This window comes from Theropithecus gelada, chromosome 19 (genome assembly GCF_003255815.1).
Source record: "Theropithecus gelada isolate Dixy chromosome 19, Tgel_1.0, whole genome shotgun sequence".
NCBI lineage: Eukaryota > Metazoa > Chordata > Mammalia > Primates > Cercopithecidae > Theropithecus > Theropithecus gelada.
In genome coordinates this window covers 44,773,186-44,794,013 of record NC_037687.1, presented here as the reverse complement: position 1 = coordinate 44,794,013, position 20,828 = coordinate 44,773,186, and positions in this window count along the sequence as shown.

The following is a 20,828-nucleotide window of genomic DNA, read 5'->3' as shown; positions in this document are numbered from 1 at the left end:
CCAGAGTCCCTCAGGGGACCTGGAGCTTTCACTTGGGGACTGAGGGGACACAGCCCTGACTTGGGGCTCTGAGGATAGCCTCAGTGGTCTCGTGTCCCCAGCCTCGCTCCTGTACCCCTACGGGCTGGAGCATGGGGATCAGGTTCTCCCTGCAGAGGACGATGACTTCTCCGAGGAGCTGCGGCTGCTGGATCCCTTCATGCTCTTCGAGGCCACACACAGGACGGCCTATGTGAATGCCCTGGCCCTGACCGTGCGGTCCCTGGGCTCTCTCTCTTCTCCCCACCTCACTCTTAACTCAGAGCCTGTCTATATCTATAGCTCCTGGCTCCTTCTGGCTTCATCCTCTGTCTTGCTGGGGAGGGCCCTGTCCCTCTTCTGCCCCCTGCCCTGCCAACATCCCCCTGCAGGTCTTGTCCTTCCTCATTTCCCCCAGTTCTGCACCAAGGGGCTGGTGTCCTCTGGGGAGCCTGTGGCGCTGTTCACACTGGAGGCGTTTCCCCGGGAGACGGGCCAGGACTTCGCAGTCCCGTTCTGGGCCGATGGGTCTATGCTGAGCAGGGGCTGGGTGTGGCACCAGCAGAGCCGCCAGCCAGAGCTGCTGCAGCAGGCGGCCCAAGACCTGGCCTCGGCCTTGCCCCACGCCCCACCCACCTCTTGCGCCCTGCTGGTGGCCACGTGGGACCAAATTCCCTTTTACGGGGCACTTGGTCCCCAGGTGAGGAAGCGGGTAGCAGAGAAGGGCCCAGGCTGAGGCTGTTTGACCCAACCTCTGGGGAAGAAGGGCTTGGATTCCTAGGCAAGGAGGAGACACCACGGAGGAGAGACGGAGATGGGGGAACGAGAGAGAGATAGAAAGAAGGGGAGAGAAGAGAGAGACAGAAAGACAGAGGGAAGCATGGAGATGCAGCGAGGGAGAGAAAACAGGTGAGAAAGAGGATGGAAGACACGAACAGGGAGAGAAATGGCAAGAGAAAGGAGGCAAGACAGCAAGCAAGAGGAATGAGATGATCAGATGGAGAGGCAGAGAATAGGAAAAGGAGAGAGGGGATGAGAGCAGCTTCACCATCAATTTGCCCTTTTTGGAGTCTCACTCTGTCACCCAGGCTGAAGTGCAGTCGTGCAATCTCGGTTCACTGCAACCCCTGCCTCCCGGGTTCAAGCAGTTCTCCTGCTTCAGCCTCCCAAGTAGCTGGGATTACAGGCGTGTGCCACCACGCCCAGGTAATTTGTGTATTTTTAGTAGAGATGGGGTTTCACCATGTTGGCCAGGCTGGTCTCAAACTCCTGACCTCAAATGATTTGCCCACCTCAGCCTCCCAAAGTGTTGGGATTACAGACATAAGACCCTGCGCCTAGCCAATTTGCCCTTTTCTACCAGATCCTTCTCACTGCATTCCAACAGGCTACAATTTGTGCTATCTTCAAAAACGTTTCTCCTCAATCCTTCATCTGTCTCTAGCCACTGCCCCGTTTCTCAGACACCCTGTACAACAAAAGCACACAGAAGAGTTGTCAGGCTCACCGCCTCCAATTCCTCTCTTTTCTGTCTTCGAGAGACAGGGTCTCACGCCATGGCCCAGGATGGAGTGCAGTAGTGCAATCACAGCTCACTGCAGGCTTGACCTCCAAGGCTCAAATGATCCTCCTACCTCAGCCTCCCAAGTAGCTGGGACCACGGGCACACACCACCATGGCTGGCTATCAGTTCCTCTCTTCATTCTGTTTCTGACCCTCTCTAGTCAGGCTTTTTCCACCTTCAACTTCATGCAGCCAAAACCACTCTCAATGAGGTCCCCCCAGGACAGTGGTCAATCTTCAGGCCACATCCTGCTTGACAGCCAGTGATGTCTGACACAGCCCTGTCCCTCCCTTCTCCATGAGACACTCTTCCCAACTTCCAAGACCCCACACTCTCCTGGTTTTCCTCCAGCCGTGCCTCCCCATCAGCCCACACACTAAACACTGGAGTGCCCAGGGCTCAGCCTGCCCTCCTCTCCTCCCCACCTTCACCCATTCCTGTGTACTCATCCAGGCTTTCTGCTGGAAACACCCCAGTCTGCTCCTACTTTTCCTCTTAAGAATTTTACCTGACCGGGCACAGTGGCTCATGTCTGTAATCCCAGTGCTTTGGGAGGCTGAGGTGGGAGGATCGCTTGAGTCTAGGAGTTCCTGACCAGCTTGAGAAACATAGTGAGAACCCATTTCTACAAGAATTTTAAAAGTAGCCAAGTGTGGTGGTCTGTACCTGTAGTCCCAGCTATGTTTCGGAGCCTCATGGCATCTTCTTCTTGCTGACAAATGCATTTCTATCCGAATGCCTCCCGCTGGGAGCCTGCGCCACCACGCCAAGGCCCCGACCCCAGAGCTGGCTCCTGTCCTCACAGGTGAATGGGCGCCTGCTTCCCCTGCTCCTCTCCCTCCCTGAGGCTGGGCTTGCCGCGCACTCACAAAGCTCAGCCATCCGCCTGGTCACGGACACAGGCCTGGAACTGTGGATCCAAGATGGGCATTGGGAACTCACGGTGCCAGAAGCTGGGGTCACTGTTACCAGGGGCCTGTGTGGGCGCGATGCCTTGACCCCCTTGGATGCCCCTGCTGGAGCCCGAGCCATTCCAAGCCAACTGGCAGGAGGGACCGACCTGCAGATCAGCCGGGCTGCTCAGGCCACGTGAGGGTGGCTCTCAGATCTGAGGGGCCCCTTTGCAGCCCGCGCCTGGGCCCTCCCTGTGGGCCCTGTGGGCCCATTCGTGGACAGCTGTGTCGAGGAGCTGTGTGCAGCCAACGGAAGCCTGCCTGTCCTCTGTCAGGCACTGGCTGCCTTCGCCTAGGCCTGCCAAGCCACTGACATCCCCGTGGGCACCTGGCATAGTCCTGCCTTCTGTGGTGAGCTGGAGGGAGGTAGCAACGAAATGGCAGGGGAGCTGGGTTCGAGACCACTGCATACAGTTGCACAGGTTGTGAACTGCACAAAAATATCTGGCCCTGAGGTTTGAGAGGACACAGCCCTGCCCTGGCTGGGGGTGGGGGGAAAGGGCTGAAGACAACACAGCTCTAAGGCTTGGAGCAGTCAGGGCCTTCAGAGACCTGGAGCTGTGGGTGGGGGTGTGGGTGTTTGTCTTGAGTCAAGTGCCCATTTCTCTTCCTCTCTCTGCTCAACCCAGAACCCTCCTGCCCTGAAAACAGCCACTGGGAGACGTGTGCCGATATCTGCGGGGCCAGCTGCCCCAAGGAGGACGTGTCTCTGTCTCTGGCCTGCCACAGCCACTGTCGGGAGGGCTGCGTGTGTGACACCGGCTACCTGCTCAGCGGTGGCGCTTGTGTGTCCCTGGCTCTCTGTGGTTGTCCCTGGCAGGGCCACATTTTGCACCTGGGGGTGCAGGAGCTGAGCCCCAACTGCTGTGAGCTGTGTGAGTGCAGGGAGGCTGGGCAGCCACCCCACTGCAGTCCCCAGGCGAGTGGGGACAGGGAGGCCTGCCTCCTGTGCACTGGGGCCTGGCACTGTGGGGTCCAGAGAGGTACCAGCTGGGTGTCAGGTGACCCCCGTTACTGCACCTTCAACAGTGCAGCCTTCACAGCCCAGGGTGCCTGTCGCTATGTGCTGAGCCGCACCTGTCGGGCCAGACTGGGGGCACCAGCTTTCACAGTGTAGGTCGACAGTGAGTACCTAAGCCCCACAGCCCTCATGACTGGGGCTCAGTGGATCGAGGTGGACGTGCACAGGGTGAAGGTGATGATGGAGGCTCAGACCCCTGGGAGGGTACAGGTGAGCTTGGGCAGGGGCTGGGATCCGGCCCCAGAAGGGTGCGCTTAGACTCAGGAGTCTGGAGAGGACCCAGTCACATCCTAGGAAGACTTGAGGGGACACAGCCTCACCCCAAAGGTTCTCAGGGATTCCCAGACCCACCTAGGGGTGTCTGATGTGGACATGGCCCCGGGTGTGTCTCCAGGTTAACAGGACCCAGGCCCACCTGCCCTAAGCCTGGCCGGCGGCCAAGTGCACGTCTATTTCAGCGATTCTGGAGCCATGCTGGAGACTGACGCTGGTCTCCTACGATGGCACCACCATCCATCATGGTGCCCACGACCTACGCTGGCACTCTCTGCAGCCTGTGTGGGGACTTCAACGGGGAACCCCATGATGACTTCGTGCCCCTGATAGCTCCCTCCTGCCAGACCCGGAGGTGTTTGCACTCAGCTGGAAGGACCTAGACTCCCCAGCCAGCTGCTCCATCGTCCCTCGGTGTCCCCACGACCGAGAGGGCCAGTACCAGTTGCTGGCTTTCTGTGGGCTGCTGGTTGCCCATGACAGGCCCTTCCAGGCCTGCGATGAGCTGGCCCAGGCCCAAGTCCACATGGAGAACTGCATCCACGACCTGTGCCATAAGGGGCTCGCGGCAGATCCTGTGCGAGGCTCCGGGGAGCCATGCCCAGCAGTGCCAGCAGCATGGCCTCCTAGTGAAGCCCTGGAGACACCTGGTGGACTACAGTGAGTGGTGTCCTTTCCGTGCCAGCCAGCACAGTCTGCCAGCCAGGTCCAGAAAACCAGTTCTGCTCATTTTGTGGGGCTGCATAATTAATGATCTCAGAGTAGCTCCTTCAGGCCTGGCCCAGTGAGGCGCTCGATGTCACTGGCCCTGGTTTCATGCTTCCCACCAGATTGGTTCCACATCCAGACAGGCTCACCCTGACCACAGTGGCTCCACACCTTGCAGCCATTCAGGTTTCGCAGCCCAGCAGGAAAGAGAGCTCCGTGGGTCCCAGAAGCTCCAGCATGATTTGCACTGCGTCTCTGTGGCTTTAATTGACCTCTTCCTGTACCACTCACTGTGGCCAGGGGAATGTGAGTCTCTGTTGACTTCTGCCTGACCCCGGGCTCTGCCCTTGGGCCCAGGCAGAAGTTGGGATGAGATTAGCAGTGGGCAGTAGTACTGGCTGGTACCCAAAGGACAAATGTCTGCTGCCTCTCATCCTTGTCCTGCTGCCAAACGGTCTTTGTCAAGAGCATTAAGCAGTCTTTCAAACATTTTTGATGGAGACCCACAATACAAAATATAGTTCATTTCAGGATCCAATTCTATTAGTTTTCTATCTCTTGCTGCTGTAACAAATTGCAACAAACTCAGCAGCTTAAAAAAACACTTTTTTTTTTTTTTTGAGACAGGATCTCGCTCTGTCACCCAGACTACAGTGCAGTGGTACAATCATGGCTCATGCAGCTTCCAACTCCTGGCTCAAGTGATCCTTCTGCCTCAGCCTCCTGAGTAGCTCGAACTACAGACACACACCACCACACCTGGCTATTTTTAAAATTTTATTTGTAGAGACAGAGTCTTGCTATGTTGCCCAGGCAGGTCTCAAACTCCTAGTGTCAAGCAATCCTCCTGCTCAGCCTCCCAAGGTGCTCGGACTACAGGCGTGAGCCACCGCACCCAGCTAATTTTTTTTCTTCTTTTTTTTTTTTTTTGAGACGGAGTCTCGCTCTGTAGCCCAGGCTGGAGTGCAGTGGCCGGATCTCAGCTCACTGCAAGCTCCGCCTCCCGGGTTTACGCCATTCTCCTGCCTCAGCCTTCCCGAGTAGCTGGGACTACAAGCGCCCGCCACTGCGCCCGGCTAGTTTTTTGTATTTTTTAGTAGAGACGGGGTTTCACCATGTTAACCAGGATGGTCTCGATCTCCTGACCTCGTGATCCGCCCGTCTCGGCCTCCCAAAGTGCTGGGATTACAGGCTTGAGTCACTGCGCCCGGCCTAATTTTTTTTTTTTTTCTTTTCTTTTTTTTTTTATTTTTTTTTTTTGAGTCTCACTCTGTTGCCCAGGCTGGAGTGCAATGGTGCAACCTCGGCTCACTGCAACCTCTACCTCCCAGGTTCAAGCAATTCTCCTGCCTCAGCCTCCTGAGTAGCTGGGACTACAGGCACCCACCACCATGCCTGGCTAATTTTTTGTATTTTCAGTAGAGATGGGGTTTCACCATGTTGGTCAGATGGTCTCAATCTCCTGACCTCGTGACCTGCCCACCTCGGCCTCCCAAAGTCCTGGGATTACAGGCATGAGCCACCCCGCCTGGCCCAACTCCAGCTAATTTTTTGAAAATGTTTTGTACAGATGGGGTCTTGCTATGTCAAATTTTTTCTTACAATTCCAACACAGTTCTCACTGGCCTAAAAATCAAGGTGTCTGCAGGAGGGCATTTCTTTCGGAGGCCCTAGGGGTGAACTGTTTCCTTAATTATTTCAATTGTTGGCCGAATTCGGTTTCTGATGGTTATAGGACTGAGGGCCCTGTGTCTCTGCTGGCTGTAACCTGAGGGTTGGTGTCTGCTTCTAGACACCACCCACATGCCTTGACTCATGGCCCCTTCCGTCATTTTCAAGGCCACTAACAGCAGGTCAAGTCCCCGTCATGCTTCGAAATCCCCTGCCTCTTTCTGATGGACTCTCTGGCCTCCGTCTTCCACTTTTAAGAGGCCATGTGATTACACTGGGCCCAGCCAGATAATCCAGGTTAATCTCTCCCTTCCCAGGGTCTAGAACCTTAATCACATCTGCGAAGTCCATTTTGCCATGTAATGTAACATAGGATACAGCAATTAGACCGTGGACATCTTTGAGGGGCCGTTCTTCAGCTGACCACACCAATGTATGCATACACAGCACACAAAGTGTCACCAAACAGGAAAATGCACTCAATACTTTGCATTACATTCTTTTCTTTTTTTTTTTTTTTTTTGAGACGGAGTCTCGCTCTGCCGCCCAGGCTGGAGTGCAGTGGCCGGATCTCAGCTCACTGCAAGCTCCGCCTCCCGGGTTCACGCCATTCTCCTGCCTCAGCCTCCGAGTAGCTGGGACTACAGGCGCCCGCCACTGCGCCCGGCTAGTTTTTTGTATTTTTTAGTAGAGACGGGGTTTCACCGTGTTAGCCAGGATGGTCTCGATCTCCTGACCTTGTGATCCGCCCGTCTCGGCCTCCCAAAGTGCTGGGATTACAGGCTTGAGCCACCGCGCCCGGCCACATTCTTTTCTATTCTATTTCATTTTTCAAAGCAGGGAACGCTCCCACTGATCTGCATAGCATTGAGATTAAGAACACAGATCCCAAAGTCTGGCTGCCTTGGTTAGAATGCCAGTACCACCATTTTCAGCTGTGTGCTCTTGGGGAAGTCACTTAACCACTCTGTGCCTCAGTTTCCCCTTTAACAAGAGAAAGAATGGTGATAATAGCACTTCTCTTGTGGGATTGTTGTGAGAGCCAAACAAATAAACAGTAGCTGGCAATGTAGTGAATATAGTGAATGCTCTACAAGTATCAGCTGTCATTATGAAATTGATTTTTTTTTGTTATTTTTGATATGGAGCCTTGCTCTGTCACCCAAGCTGGAGTGCAGTGGCGTAATCTCGGCTCACTGCAACCTCCACCTCCTGGGTTCAAGCAGTTCTCATGCCTCAGACTCCCAAGTGTCTGGGATTACAGACACACGCCACCATGCCTAGCTAATTTCTGTATTTTCAGTAGAGACGGGATTTTGCCATGTTGGCCAGGCTGGTCTCAAACTCCTGACTTCAAGTGATCCACCTGCCTCTGCCTCCCAAAGTGCTGGGATTACAGATGTGAGCCACCGCGCCCAGCCTAAAATTGATTTTTAACCTGTGTTAACATCACTCTGTCCTGAGAACCACAGGGCCCTGCTGTTGGCAGGCCTTATCCCAGAGGCTGGGTCAGCCTGTCCTGGGGAGGGCCTGGGATCAGCCAGGCCCATACCCTCCCCAGCCCAGCAGGCAGCTGAGATGGTCCTGAGTCATCTTTTTATTGCTTTGGTGTGAATGGGACAATAGGACCATCTCACAGATGAAGAGCAGACACAGAGCTGCACAGCCAGGGAGTGGCAGGGAGGGGTCCCCCTGAGCCTGATCTCGCCCTGGGTGATGCAGGGGCCATGGCAGGACTAAGAAGTGCTGGGTCTCGGACCTCGTAGGGCTCACATGCTGCCAGGGTGGCCGGGTCTGAGGTGGGGCGGCCATGACAGAGTGATCAGGGCTCAGATGATGGAAGCGTAGGGCCACATGGGAGCACAGAGGAGGGGCTGGCCCAGCCTGGAAAGTCAGGCCAAGTTTCCCAGAGGAAGGGCCACGCGAGCTAAGGCCTGAATAACAAGTCAAAGCCAATAGATAAGCAAGGAGATGCCAAATGTTCTAGGGAGAAGGCACAAGGTTTTCAGAAGCCCAGCGGCTGTGTAGAGTTCAGCCAGAGGTGGGGGAACCTGGAGAGTGATGAGACTGAGGCATGGTCCTGGGTTGTGTCTGTGGGGCCTTGAATGGCAGGCAAAAGGTGAGGACTTTATCCTGAAGGACTGGGCCCCTAACTTCCAGGACCCCGAGGCGCAACTCCTTTTCTCTGCCCATAGTCCCCCACTCCTCTCAGAGCAGGAATCAAGTTCAGCATCTTGTAAACAAAATTTCTCTTTGTCCAAAGGAAACAGCCCGTTGTAAGCTCCAAAGGCCAACACAAGGGACTGTTGGTGGGTGCTCTGGCCTCTGGCCTGCCTGGCCCACCCCTCCTCCCAAAGCCAGAGACAAGCCCTGGGGGCATCACACGCTTTGACTAAGGTTAACTGAACACCTACGAAGCGCCAGGCAGCATTCTAGGCACTGCAGACACAGCAGTGATCCAAACAGACAAAACCTTGCCCTCATGGAGGCGACATTCCAGTGGAGAAGACAGAAAGAATGCCAATAAGTAGGTGATTAAACAGTAAGTCAGGGCCGGGCGCGGTGGCGCAAGCCTGTAATCCCAGCACTTTGGGAGGCCGAGATGGGCGGATCACAAGGTCAGGAGATCGAGACCATCCTGGCTAACCCGGTGAAACCCCGTCTCTACTAAAAAATACAAAAAATTAGCCGGGCGAGGTGGCGGGCGCCTGCAGTCCCAGCTACTCGGGAGGCTGTGGCAGGAGAATGGCGTAAACCTGGGAGGCGGAGCTTGCAGTGAGCTGAGATCCGGCCACTGCACTCCAGCCTGGGCGACAGAGCGAGACTCCGTCTCAAAAAAAAAAAAAAAAAAAAACAGTAAGTCAGGCGGGGCAGTGCTGGGGAGTGCTGGAGAAGGGGCATGCAGTATTAAACTAGGGGGTCAGTATTAAACTGAAGTGCAGGGAGGTGCCCTGGGAGTGGAGACTGAAGGAGGTGGGGAAGGGAGCCGAGCCGGCTGGGGGAGCAGGGGAGACATTCCAGGCAGCGGGAACCCAGGAAACCCATCCAGGAAGGCTACAGGCATCTCCCCCAGCCCCCAGACTCTGGGCGCCCAAATCAAGAGGAACTTTGAGCTAGAAAATCTCCCACATCCCACGCCTGGACATTTCTCCTTTTCTGACTTTATTAATCCTGAGACTGGGGGGCAGCCCCCACCCCCAGCACTCACGCACACCCCCCCCCCCCCCAGCAATCTCTCCTCCAGTATGTTTTTTCCCCTGATCTGTGAAACCCCCAAAGACAAGGGTTGAAGATGGGGTCTGTCTTGATCACAAATGTGTCACCAGAACCTGCCATAAGGCCTTTAAAAGCATAGGTCAGGTCCGGGCACAGTGGCTCACACCTGTAATTCCAGCACTTTGGGAGGCCAGGGTGGGTGGATCACTTGAGGTCGGGAGTTCAAGACCAACCTGACCAACAGGTGAAACCTCGTCTCTACTAAAAACATACACACACACATAAAAATTAACTAGGTGTGGTGGTGGATATTGGGGGAAACCCCACCCCCAATATTTAACGTGGGTTCCTTTCTATTTCCCTAAGTATCAGCTGGTCTGAGAAATAAAGCGAAAGAGTACAAGAGAGAGAAATTGTAAAGCTGGGTGTCCGGGGGAGACATCACATGTCAGCAGGTTCCGTGATGCTCCCTGAGCCGTAAAACCAGCAAGTTTTTATTAGTGATTTTCAAAAGGGGAGGGAGTGCACGAATAGGGTGTGGGTCACAGAGATCACATCCTTCACAAGGCAATAAAATATCACAAAGCAAATGGAGGAACACCTAGATCACAAGACCACAGGATGGGGCGAAACTAAAATTGCTAATGAAGTTTTGGGCACACATTGTCATTGATAACATCTTATCAGGAGGCAGGGTTTGAGAGCAGACAACCTGTCTGACCAAAATTTATTAGGCAGGAATTTCCTCATCCTAATAAGCCTGGGAGCGCTACAGGAGACCGGGGCTTATTTCATCCCTTTGGCTTCGACCTAAAAGGCGGCCGCCCCCACGGGGGCCGTTCATAGGCCTACCCTCAGGGTGCATTCTCTTTCTCAGGGATGCTCCTTGCTGAGAAAAAGAATTCAGCGATATTTCTCCTATTTGCTTTCGAAAGAAGAGAAATATGGCTCTGTTCTGTCCGGCTTACTGGCAGTCAGAGACCAAGGCCCTCTCCCTTGTTCCCTGAACATTGCTGTTATCCTGTTCCTTTTTCAATGTGCCCAGATTTCATATTGTTCAAGCACACATGCTCTACAAACAATTTGTGCAGTTAATGCAATCATCACAGGGTCCTGAGGCGACATACATCCTCCTCAGCTTATGAAGATGACGGGATTAAGAGATTAAACTAAAGACTGGCATAGGAAATCACAAGGGTATTGATTGGGGAAGTGATAAGTGTCCATGAAATCTTCACAATTTATGTTCAGAGAGTGCAGTAAAAACAGGTGTATGAAATTATAAAAGTATTAATTTGGGGAACTAATAAATGTCCGTGAAATTGTCACAATTTATGTTCTTCTGCCACGGCTTCAGCCAGTCCCTCCATTTGGGGTCCCTGACTTCCCACAACAAGTGCATGCCTGTAATCCCAGCTACTTGGGAGGCTGAGGTGGGAGGACCACTTGAACCCAGGAGGTGGAGGCTGCAGTCAGCCGAGATGGTGCCACTGCACTCCAGCCTGGGTGATAGAGCAGGACTCAATCTCAAAAAAATACAAAAGCATAGGTCAGATCTCATCAGATTCCTGATTAAAAGCATCCCTGGGTCCCCCCTGCCTCTGGAATGAAAGATGACCTCCAGGCCTCCTCCTAAGAGGCCCCCACGGCTGCCTCTCCCTGCTCACCCTGCCTCCTCCTACACTGTCTTTGTCTAGCTCACTCCACACTGAGGGTCCAGCCGCACTGGCCTCTCTGCTGTCCCTGAACCAGGCCAGATGCCTTCCCACCCCTGGGCCTTTGCATCTGCTGTCCCCCCGGCCTGGAATGCTCTTTCCCAGACGTACACATGGCTGGCTCCTTCCATCATTCAGGCCTCGGCTCCAATGTCACCTCTGCAGAAAGGCCTCCCTAGCCACTGTCCTCAAATCAGCCCATGGGGCTTGGCCACTCTGTGCTACCTAAAGCTGGGTAACACAGATCTGACACAGTTTCTCAATCTGAAATTATCTTTTATTTATTGCTAGTTTGTTGCCCATTTCCCCACTCTAGAACAGGTCAGCATACTTTTATGATAAAAGGCCAGATAATAAATATTTTAGGCTTTCAGGGCCACACTCTGCCACAACTACACAAAGCTTCTGTTGTAACACAAGAACAGTCACAGACAATACACGAACCGACAAGCTGGCTTCCATTAGGACATTATTTATAGACATTGGAATTTGAATTTTACATGATTTTCACACCTCACAAAATTTCTTCTTTTGGTTTCTTTTTTTTTTTTTTTTTTTTTTTTTTTGAGACGGAGTCTCGCTGTGTCGCCCAGGCTGGAGTGCAGTGGCCGGATCTCAGCTCACTGCAAGCTCCGCCTCCCGGGTTCACGCCATTCTCCGGCCTCAGCCTCCCGAGTAGCTGGGACTACAGGCGCCCGCCACCTCGCCCAGCTAGTTTTTTGTATTTCTTAATAGAGACGGGGTTTCACCGTGTTAGCCAGGATGGTCTCGATCTCCTGACCTCGTGATCCGCCCGTCTCGGCCTCCCAAAGTGCTGGGATTACAGGCTTGAGCCACCGCGCCCGGCCTGGTTTCTTTTTTTCTAACCACTTAAACATGTAAGGACTATTCTTGGATTGTAGGCTGTGCCAAAACAGGTGGAGGGCCAGATTTGGGCCCCGGGGTGTAGCCTGTCAATGTCTCACTAGAACATCTGTTTCACGAAGTCAGGGATCTCTGTCTTGGTCATTGCTGTGTCTCCAGGCCCTGGGATGATCCTGGCATATAGTGGATGCTAAAGTTGAACAAATATGTGCTATAGAGAAGGCTTCGATATATTCATTAATTCCTCCAACAAATGTGCATTGAGGTTTGCCATGAGCTGGGCTCTGGGGAGATAGCAGGGAACATAATTTGAACGTGGGGCAGAGAGTTGACGTCCTTGCATTGAATGACTTGTGTTCCTCCAGAGCTGACCTGTCCCCGCTACAGCCACTACGAGCTGTGTGGCTTCTCCTGTCCCAGCTCCTGCAGCGAGCCTGCCCTGCCCGACAGCTGCCCAACACCATGCCAGGATGGCTGCCAGTGTGACCCAGGGTCTGTGCTCAGTGGCACGGACTGTGTGCCCCCCATCTAGTGCGGCTGCTCCACTGGAGGCAGGTACCATCCGGCCAGAGAGGCCTTCTGGGCTGGGGAGCACTGGGAGCAATTCTGCCACTGTGAGGCTTCCACCCATGCCATGTGCTGTTCCCCCTCCTCCTGTGGGCCGGGGCAGAGATGTGGGACCCTCAGGGGCATCTTTGGGTGCCACCTGCTCTCCTGTGGCACCTGCCAAGCAGCTGGGCACTCACACATCATCACCTTTGATGGGAAAACCGTTGAGTTCTCGGGTACCTATGTGTCTGTCTTTGCCGAATCCTGTGGCTCCTCCAGCTCACTGCCGTTCCTCAGGGTACAGCCGGGAAAGGAGAACAGATCCAGCAGCCCCCTCACGCTTATCATGGAGGTATCTGTCCAGGTTAATGGCACCCAGGTCCACCTGCAGAGGGACAGCCCAGGCATGACTCAGGTAAGCACCAGCTTTGGGGACATGTCATTCCTAGGAACCCCAACCCTTCATCCAAACCCATAGCCCCAAGGGAAAAACTTACTCTGTCTCCATTATTTCTACATTTTACCTCTATTCTCTGATTATACACCCATTTTTGACTATATCCATCAGATGCATTCAGTTAAAATAACAGAAACACTCTCAGACCAGCTTAAGAAAAAAAAAAGAATTATTGATTTACACAATTGAAAAAAAACTATAGGTGTATGGATTCAGGCATAGCTGGATCCAGATGCTTGAACAATATGTCTCAAATCTGTCTCAATTTCTGGGCTCTCCTTTCCTTCATTTTCAGACATGCAACATCCCATCCCGCCTTGTAGGGACAAGGACAGCTGCCAGGTTAGCAAATGTCACTGGAAGAAAAGTGTCCCTCATTGGCCCAGCTTGAGTCATGTGACCACCCCTGAATCCCTGGTGGACTAGCTGATTGGCTGGGCCTGGGTCATGTGCTGGAAGTTAGGGTGGGGTTGACTTCCTGTGAACCACATGGATTGATTTTGGAGGGGGGAGTTCTCAGGGAAATCCAGAGAAAGGAGAAATGAACGCAGAGCAGGATAAAACAAGAGATGGTCGCTATTACAGTTCTGTCTTTGTTCCATCATCTAAAAATGTTTTACATGTATTTGGGCCAGGTGCAGTGGCTCACATCTGTTATCCTAACACTTTGAGAGGCCAAGGCGGGTGGATCCCTTGAGCTCGGGAGTTCAAGACCAGCCTGTCTCAAGCAGGCAATATAGCAAGACCACGTCTCTAAAAAAGAATTAGCTGGGTGTGTTGGCACATGCCCGTAGTCCCAGCTACTTAGGAGGCTGAGGTGGGAAGATCGCACGAACCCAGGAGTTCGAGGCTGCAGTGAGCCATGATCATGCCACTGCATCCAGCCTGGGGCATAGAGTGAGACCCTATATCAAAAATATACCAACATTTTTACATGTATTTGAACACCTACTATGTGCCAAGCAACACTGACCCAACTGTGGTCCTATGCCCCCAAGCCTTCCTTTGATTCTGCCTGCTCCTTAGGTAAATGGTGAGACAACAGCGCTCCCCGTAAGCCTGAACGGGGGCAGCCTTGCTGTCCACTGGAATGGCCTCTTCTCCCTGCTGCAGTGGGACTTTGGCCACTGGCTCAGCACAGATCTCACCTACAGCCTCACCCTCACCCTGCCCCACCTCTACGAGGGTCACACCTGTGGGCTCTGTGGCAACTTCAACAGCGACCCCAGTGACCACTGAGGCTGACATTACCTTGGAGAAGCAGAGCAAGGCTTGTGGGGACAACTGTGGGGCTGCCTGTCCAGTCTCAGTCTGCAATGACCAGGGGCAGATTGTGTCAGCCAGGAGGCAGTGCTGGCTCCTACAGGACCCCCAGGAACGCTTCAGCCACTGCCACTGGGAGATCAACCCAGACTCATATGTTTCCAGCTGTGTCAATGACTTGCGTCTTGCTGGAGGCAACGACCACATCCTCTGCCTGGCCGTGCAGACATATGCCGCCATCTGCCAGGGCGCCAACGTCACCTTCAGGCACGGGAGGAGTTCTTCCTTCTGTGGCGAGTCATGGTTGAGCAGGGCAGGAATTCATCTGCATGCTCTGTACGGCCACACACAGACTGACATCCTTCCGCACTCCTGGGCTGCCTGAGTGCCCCAGCCACTTCCGATATTCCAATTCCAGCACGGGAAGGTCTTCCGGGCCTTCCTCCTAGGCTCCAGCTGGACGCATGTGGATTGGTAGGCGGCCTGTTTGCTACTGATTGCTATTTTTTTTGTTTTTGTTTTTGTTTTTGAGACAGAGTCTCACTCTGTCGCCCAGGCTGGAGTGTAGTGACATGTTCTTAGCTCACTGCAACCTCTACCTCCCGGGTTCAAACCATTCTCCTGCCTCAGCCTCCCGAGTAGCTGGGATTACAGGTGCCCGCCACCACACCCAGCTAATTTTTTGTATTTTTAGTTAGAGATGGGGTTTCACCATGTTGGCCAGGCTGGTCTTGAACTCCTGACCTCAGGTGATCCACCTACCTCAGCCTCCCAAAGTGCTGGGATTACAGGCATGAGCCATGGCACCAGTCCGCTATGTATTTTGACTACCACCCTGGGGTGATGGGATCCCTGACATCAAGGGGATGTCCTTTTCCACCCTCAGAAAGCCTGACTTGAGATGCCACAATAATAATCCCAACAACTGCTAATACTTACTGAACATCTACAGTGTTCCAGGCATGGGGCCGAAGGCTCTGTGTACCTCTTGCCACCACGGTCTCAGAACCACCCTGCAAGTGAGAGGCAATAACTGTTATTATTCCCATTTTACATTTGGGAAAACAGAGGCTCCCAGAGGTAAAGCCATTTGTCCACAGCTAATCACAACAGACAGAGTTAAGACTTGAACCAAGACTTACTTTCTCCAGAGACAAGTTTTATTAATAGCCATATCCTCCAATTCTTTCTTTCTTATTTAACTATTATGGAAAATTTGAGCATAAAAGTAGAGAGAATAACCTATTGAATGCCCCTGTACCCAGAAGGCAGCCTCAACAACAGCCAAGTTGTGGCCGACCTGTGTCCACCTCCGCCCCTCCCTTATTGATTTATTTTGTGTAAAGCAAATCCCAGACATCGTGTAAACCTGTAAATACTCCAGCATGATTTTCTAATAGATTAGGACTTTTAAAAAGAAAAAACCTGCTGCGGCCGGGCGCGGGGCTCACGCTTACGCCTGTAATCCCAGCACTTTGGGAGGCCGAGGCAGGCGGATCACCTGAGGTCAGGAGTTTGAGACCAGCCCGACCAACATGAAGAAACCCCGTCTCTACTAAAAATACAAAATTAGCCGGGCGTGGTGGTACATGCCTGTAATCCCAGCTACTCAGGAGGCTGAGGCAGGAGGATCGCTTGAACCTGGGAGGCGGAGGTTGTGGTGAGCCGAGATAGCGCCATTGCACTCCAGCCTGGGCAATAAGAGCGAAACTCCGTCTCAAAAAACAAAGACAAAACAAACAAACAAAACAACCTGCTGTGATTTGCTCACACCTAACAAAATAAGCAGTAATTCCCAGATGTCATGAAAAGCCTAGTCCATGTTCAGATTTTTCTGATTGTTCCTAAAACATCCTGCTTTCCTCCCTTGCACCAAAGCTTTGCTGGCCCCTGATGCTTGCCCATTAAGGGTTCCTAGCTGGTTCCAACATGAGGTGCGCAATCGGGGCAAGGTCATGTTCTACGGGGTGGGGGTGGAAGGTGCCGCTTTCTTGCTCAACCAACAGGCAACAAAAGCCTGTCCGGTACCATCCTGGGGGTCAGGACACCCCTAAAACCAGGTCCTAACCCACCTATGTTAGAGCCAAATGTGAATCTCTGACACCTGGGCCATAGGGAACCCTCAAAGGGTTTGGAGTAGGGGAGTGGGGGGTAAGACAGTGTTCTTGGAGTGAGAAAGGTGGGCCACCTAGGGGTTATTTCTGGAATAACAATAGGTGGCATTTATCCAGGGCTGCCAGGGTGTTGGGCGCTGTCCCAACCACTTAATTTATTTTAACTTGCTTAACCTTCAAAGCCAGTTTGAGGTCAGTACTCTTTTTGGAGAGATGGGTACGGAGTTCTGGAGAGGTTAAGCACCACTACAGAGCCGGGATTTTAAGCACGCGGTCAGGGAGTTGGGCAAGTGTGGCCTGCAGATCCTGTTTCCTTACCCGCGCCGTTTCTCCTGCCTGCACAGCCGCCACGTGTCCGAAGCACAGTAGCTACCAGCAATGCTTGGATCCGCGCAGGGCGCGGCTCTGCGTCCCCCCGGCGCTGCTTCCGCCCCGCGGCCGCCCTGCCTGCTCCCAGGGCAGCGCCTGCGATAACGCGCACCTGTGGGCAAGGGCCAGGTGCGCGCACCCGGAGGAGTGCGGCTCCGCGCACGGCGGCCCCTCCTACCAGGTGAGCTGGGGGCAGGGTCTTGCTGTTGTGAGGGGGTCGTTCCATCATGGGGGTCAGGGAGCCCCCAAAACATGCCAGGGATGGGCGCCCAATCCGGGACACCTATATTCAATTGTGCGGATGGCACATTGTGGGTTCACAATGTGTTGACCTGCTTTATTACTGATGATTCCAATACTGCTACTAATTACTAAGGTCATTACCTGTGTGCTAAGTGCTTAATAATATTATTATTGGCTGGGTGGGGTGACTCACGCCTGTTATCCCAGCACTTTGGGAGGCCGAGGCCAGTGGATCACCTGAGGTCAGGAGTTTGAGACCAGCCTGGCCAACATGGCGAAACTCCTTCTCTACTAAAAATACAAAAATTAGCTGCATGTTATGGCCCACGCCTGTAATCCCAGCTACTTGGGAGGCTGAGGCAGGAGAATCACTTGAGCTCCGGAGGAGGAAGCTGCAGTGAGCCGAGATGGCGCCACTGTACTCCAACCTGGGCAACAGAGCCAGACTCTGTCTCAAAAAATATATGTATTATTATTATTACTGTTAGCACTATTGACTTTTTAAAATATTAGCCATTATTTATTGAGTGCATGGCCCCCACTACATACTTTGGCAATGTAATAGTAGTAATAATAACAATAATCAAAACAGCTCATTTTATTTATCATTAATAGGTACAAGACTCTGTCCTACATGTTTTAGTATTGTGGTCAGTGCTATTTTCTATTTTTTTATTTTTTATTTTTATTTATTTTTATTCATTTATATTATTATTATTATTATTATTATTTGAGATAGGGTCTTGCTCTGTTGCTGGGGCTAGAGTACAGGGGTGTCATCTTAGCTCACTGCAGCCTCAAACTCCCTGGCTCAAATGATCCTCCCCTTCAGCCACCTGAGTAGCTGGGACTTCAGTTGTGTGCCACCATGCCTGGCTAATTTTTAAATTTTTTGTAGAGATGAGGCCTCACTGTATTGCCTAGGCTGGTCTCAAACTCCTGACCTCAAGGTATCCTTCTGCCTCAGCCTCGCAAAGTACTAGGATTACAGGCGTCAGTCACCACACCCAAACCGTTTGTATTATTTTGATGGCCAACATTTGAATAGTGATCACACATCAGGTCCCATACTACTACTACTAATAATTAAAATGTGGGCTGGGAGCGGTGGTTCACGCCTGTAATCCCAACACTTTGGGAGGCTGAGGCAGGTGGATCACCTGAGGCTGGGAGTTCGAGACCAGCCTGGCCAACATGGTGAAGCCCTGTCTCTACAAAAATACAAAAATTAGCAGGGCATGGTGGCAGATGCTGTAATCCCAGCTACTTGGGAGGCTGAGGCAGGAGAATTGCTTGAACCTGGGAGGCAGAGGTTTCTGTGAACTGTTGTACTCCAGCCTGGGTGATAAGAGTGAGACTCCGTCAAAAAAATAAAAATAAAAATAAAAATAAAATAAAAAATAAAATGTGGCCAGGCATGGTAGCTCACGCCAATAATCCCAGAACTTTGGGAAGCCAAGGTGGGTGGATCACCTGAGGTCAGGAGTTCTAGACCAACCTGGCCAACATGGTGAAACTCGTCTCTACTAAAATACAAAAATTAGCTGGGTGTGGTGGTATAGCAGGACTAGCTGCAGACAAAACCCCTCAGACACCGACCAAAAGAAGGAAGGGCTTTATTCCTTTATCCCAAGGTGGGTGGATCACCTGAGGTCAGGAGTTCTAGACCAACCTGACCAACATGGTAAAACCTGTCTCTACTAAAAATACAAAAATTAGCTGGGCGTGGTGGTGTAGCAGGACTAGCTGCAGACAAAACCTCTCAGACACCCACCAAAAGAAGGAAGGGCTTTATTCGGCCAGGAGCATCGGCAAGACTCACATCTCAAAACCCGAACTCCCTGAGTGAGCAATACCTGTCCCTTTTAAGGGCTCACAGCTCTAAGGGGGTCTGCGTGAGAGGGTCGTGACTGATTGAGCAAGCAGGGGGTACGTGACTGGAGGCTGCATGCACTGGTAAGAATGAAACAGAACAGGAACAGGGATTTTCACAGTGCTTTTCTATACAATGTCTGTAATCTATAGATAACATAACCGATTAGGTCAGGGGTCAATCTTTAACTGCCAGGCCCAGGGTGTGGCACTGGGCTGTCTGCCTGTGGATTTCATTTCTGCCTTTTAGTTTTTACTGCTTCTTTCTTTGGAAGCAGAAGTTAGGCATAAGACAATGTGAGTGGTGGTCTCCTCCCTTAGTGGCAGGCGCCTGTAATCCCAGCTACTCGGGGGCTTGAGGCAGGAGAATCGCTTGAACCCGGGAGGCAGAGGTTGCAGTGAGCCGAGATTGCGCCATTGCACTCCAGCCTGGGGGACAAGAAGGAGACTTCGTCTCAAAAAAAAAAAAAAAAAAAAAATTAAAATGTATTGGGGCCTGGGCACAGTGACTCACACTTGTAATCCCAGCACTGTGGGAGGCCAAGGTGGGTGGATCATTTGAGGTCAGGAGTTGGAGAGCAGCCTAGGCAACATGTCGAAACCCTGTCTCTACTGAAAAATACAAAATTAAGCCGGGCATGGTGGCACATGCCTGTAGTCTCAGCTACTTGGGAGGCTGAGGCACAAGAATCGCTTGAACCTGGGAGGCAGAGGTTGTAGTGAGCTAACAACACTGCACTCCAGCCTGGGTGACAGAGCAAGACTGCATCTCAAAAAGTAAACAAATAAAATAAAATGAAATACAATGTGTTGAATATTTACTTTGTGTTCATACCTGGGCTAAGCACTTTATGAATAGTAATAATAATAATGGCTAATATATGAAGAGTTTGGGCATTTACAATGTGCCTTGTGTAAGCATATTAAAATAATGGTGATATTAACAATAATGGCTAGTATGTACCAGGAATTTGCTGCGTTCCTGTGCTAACCACTCAATGATCTATAATGATAACCATTGTGAACATATTTTGGTCCTTTGCTGCGTGTGTAATCCTGTCATCAGGATCAAAGGTAATATTTTCTGAGTGCATATTATGCCCTGAGCACTGGGCCAGCATGTTATTAATAAAGGTATCAGATATATGTCAAGAACTTGGTTACTGTAGGCTAGCGGGGTGGTGAGAGCCTCATGCGTATGACCGCACTGACCTTCAAACAGCCTTTGTTGCCCCCAATGTGCAGAGGGGTAAACTGAGGCTACAAGATGCACAGAGATCTCAAGGGACAGAGCTAGGTCTGGACTCCAGGTCTCTCTGATCCCAAAACTGTGCTGCTAACCACTAGGCTGTGCTTTCCACTAAGAGAAAACAGGTGTCACAAGTTTGCTGCCCTCTGGGTAAGGCAGTAGCCTGTCGTGACAGTCAGACCCCAGTTGTTGACTCTGGGCATGGCATTCATGCCCATCCCATGCTGAGCCACCCCTTGAGCCTCTGCTCTTCTGGGTCAGCTGCCAGGCCAGCCTCGGGCCTCCACGAGGCCCTGCTTGGGTCCACCTGGGCTGGGCTGGGCAGGGCAAGCTGATCTGGCCTCTCTCCCCAGGTGGGGGACCTGGTCTGGCTGAACCGATGCACCCGCCGCCGCTGCAGCTGTGACAGAACAGGGCATTTCTGCTGCAGCCCGGCGTGCTGCCCCACTGGGGAGATCTGTGGTCTGCAGGGCAGCCAGCTGGATTGCCAGAGCCCCCTGGGCACCTGCGTGGCCACTGGAGACCCTCATTACTTCACCTTCAATGGGGCCATAGCCCACTTCCAGGGCACCTGCACCTACCACCTGGCCCATGCCATCCATCCATTCATCCATCCTTCCATCCATTCATCCATCCATCCATCCATCCATCCACTCATCCATCCATCCATCCATCCATCCATCCATCCATCCACTCATCCATCCTTCCA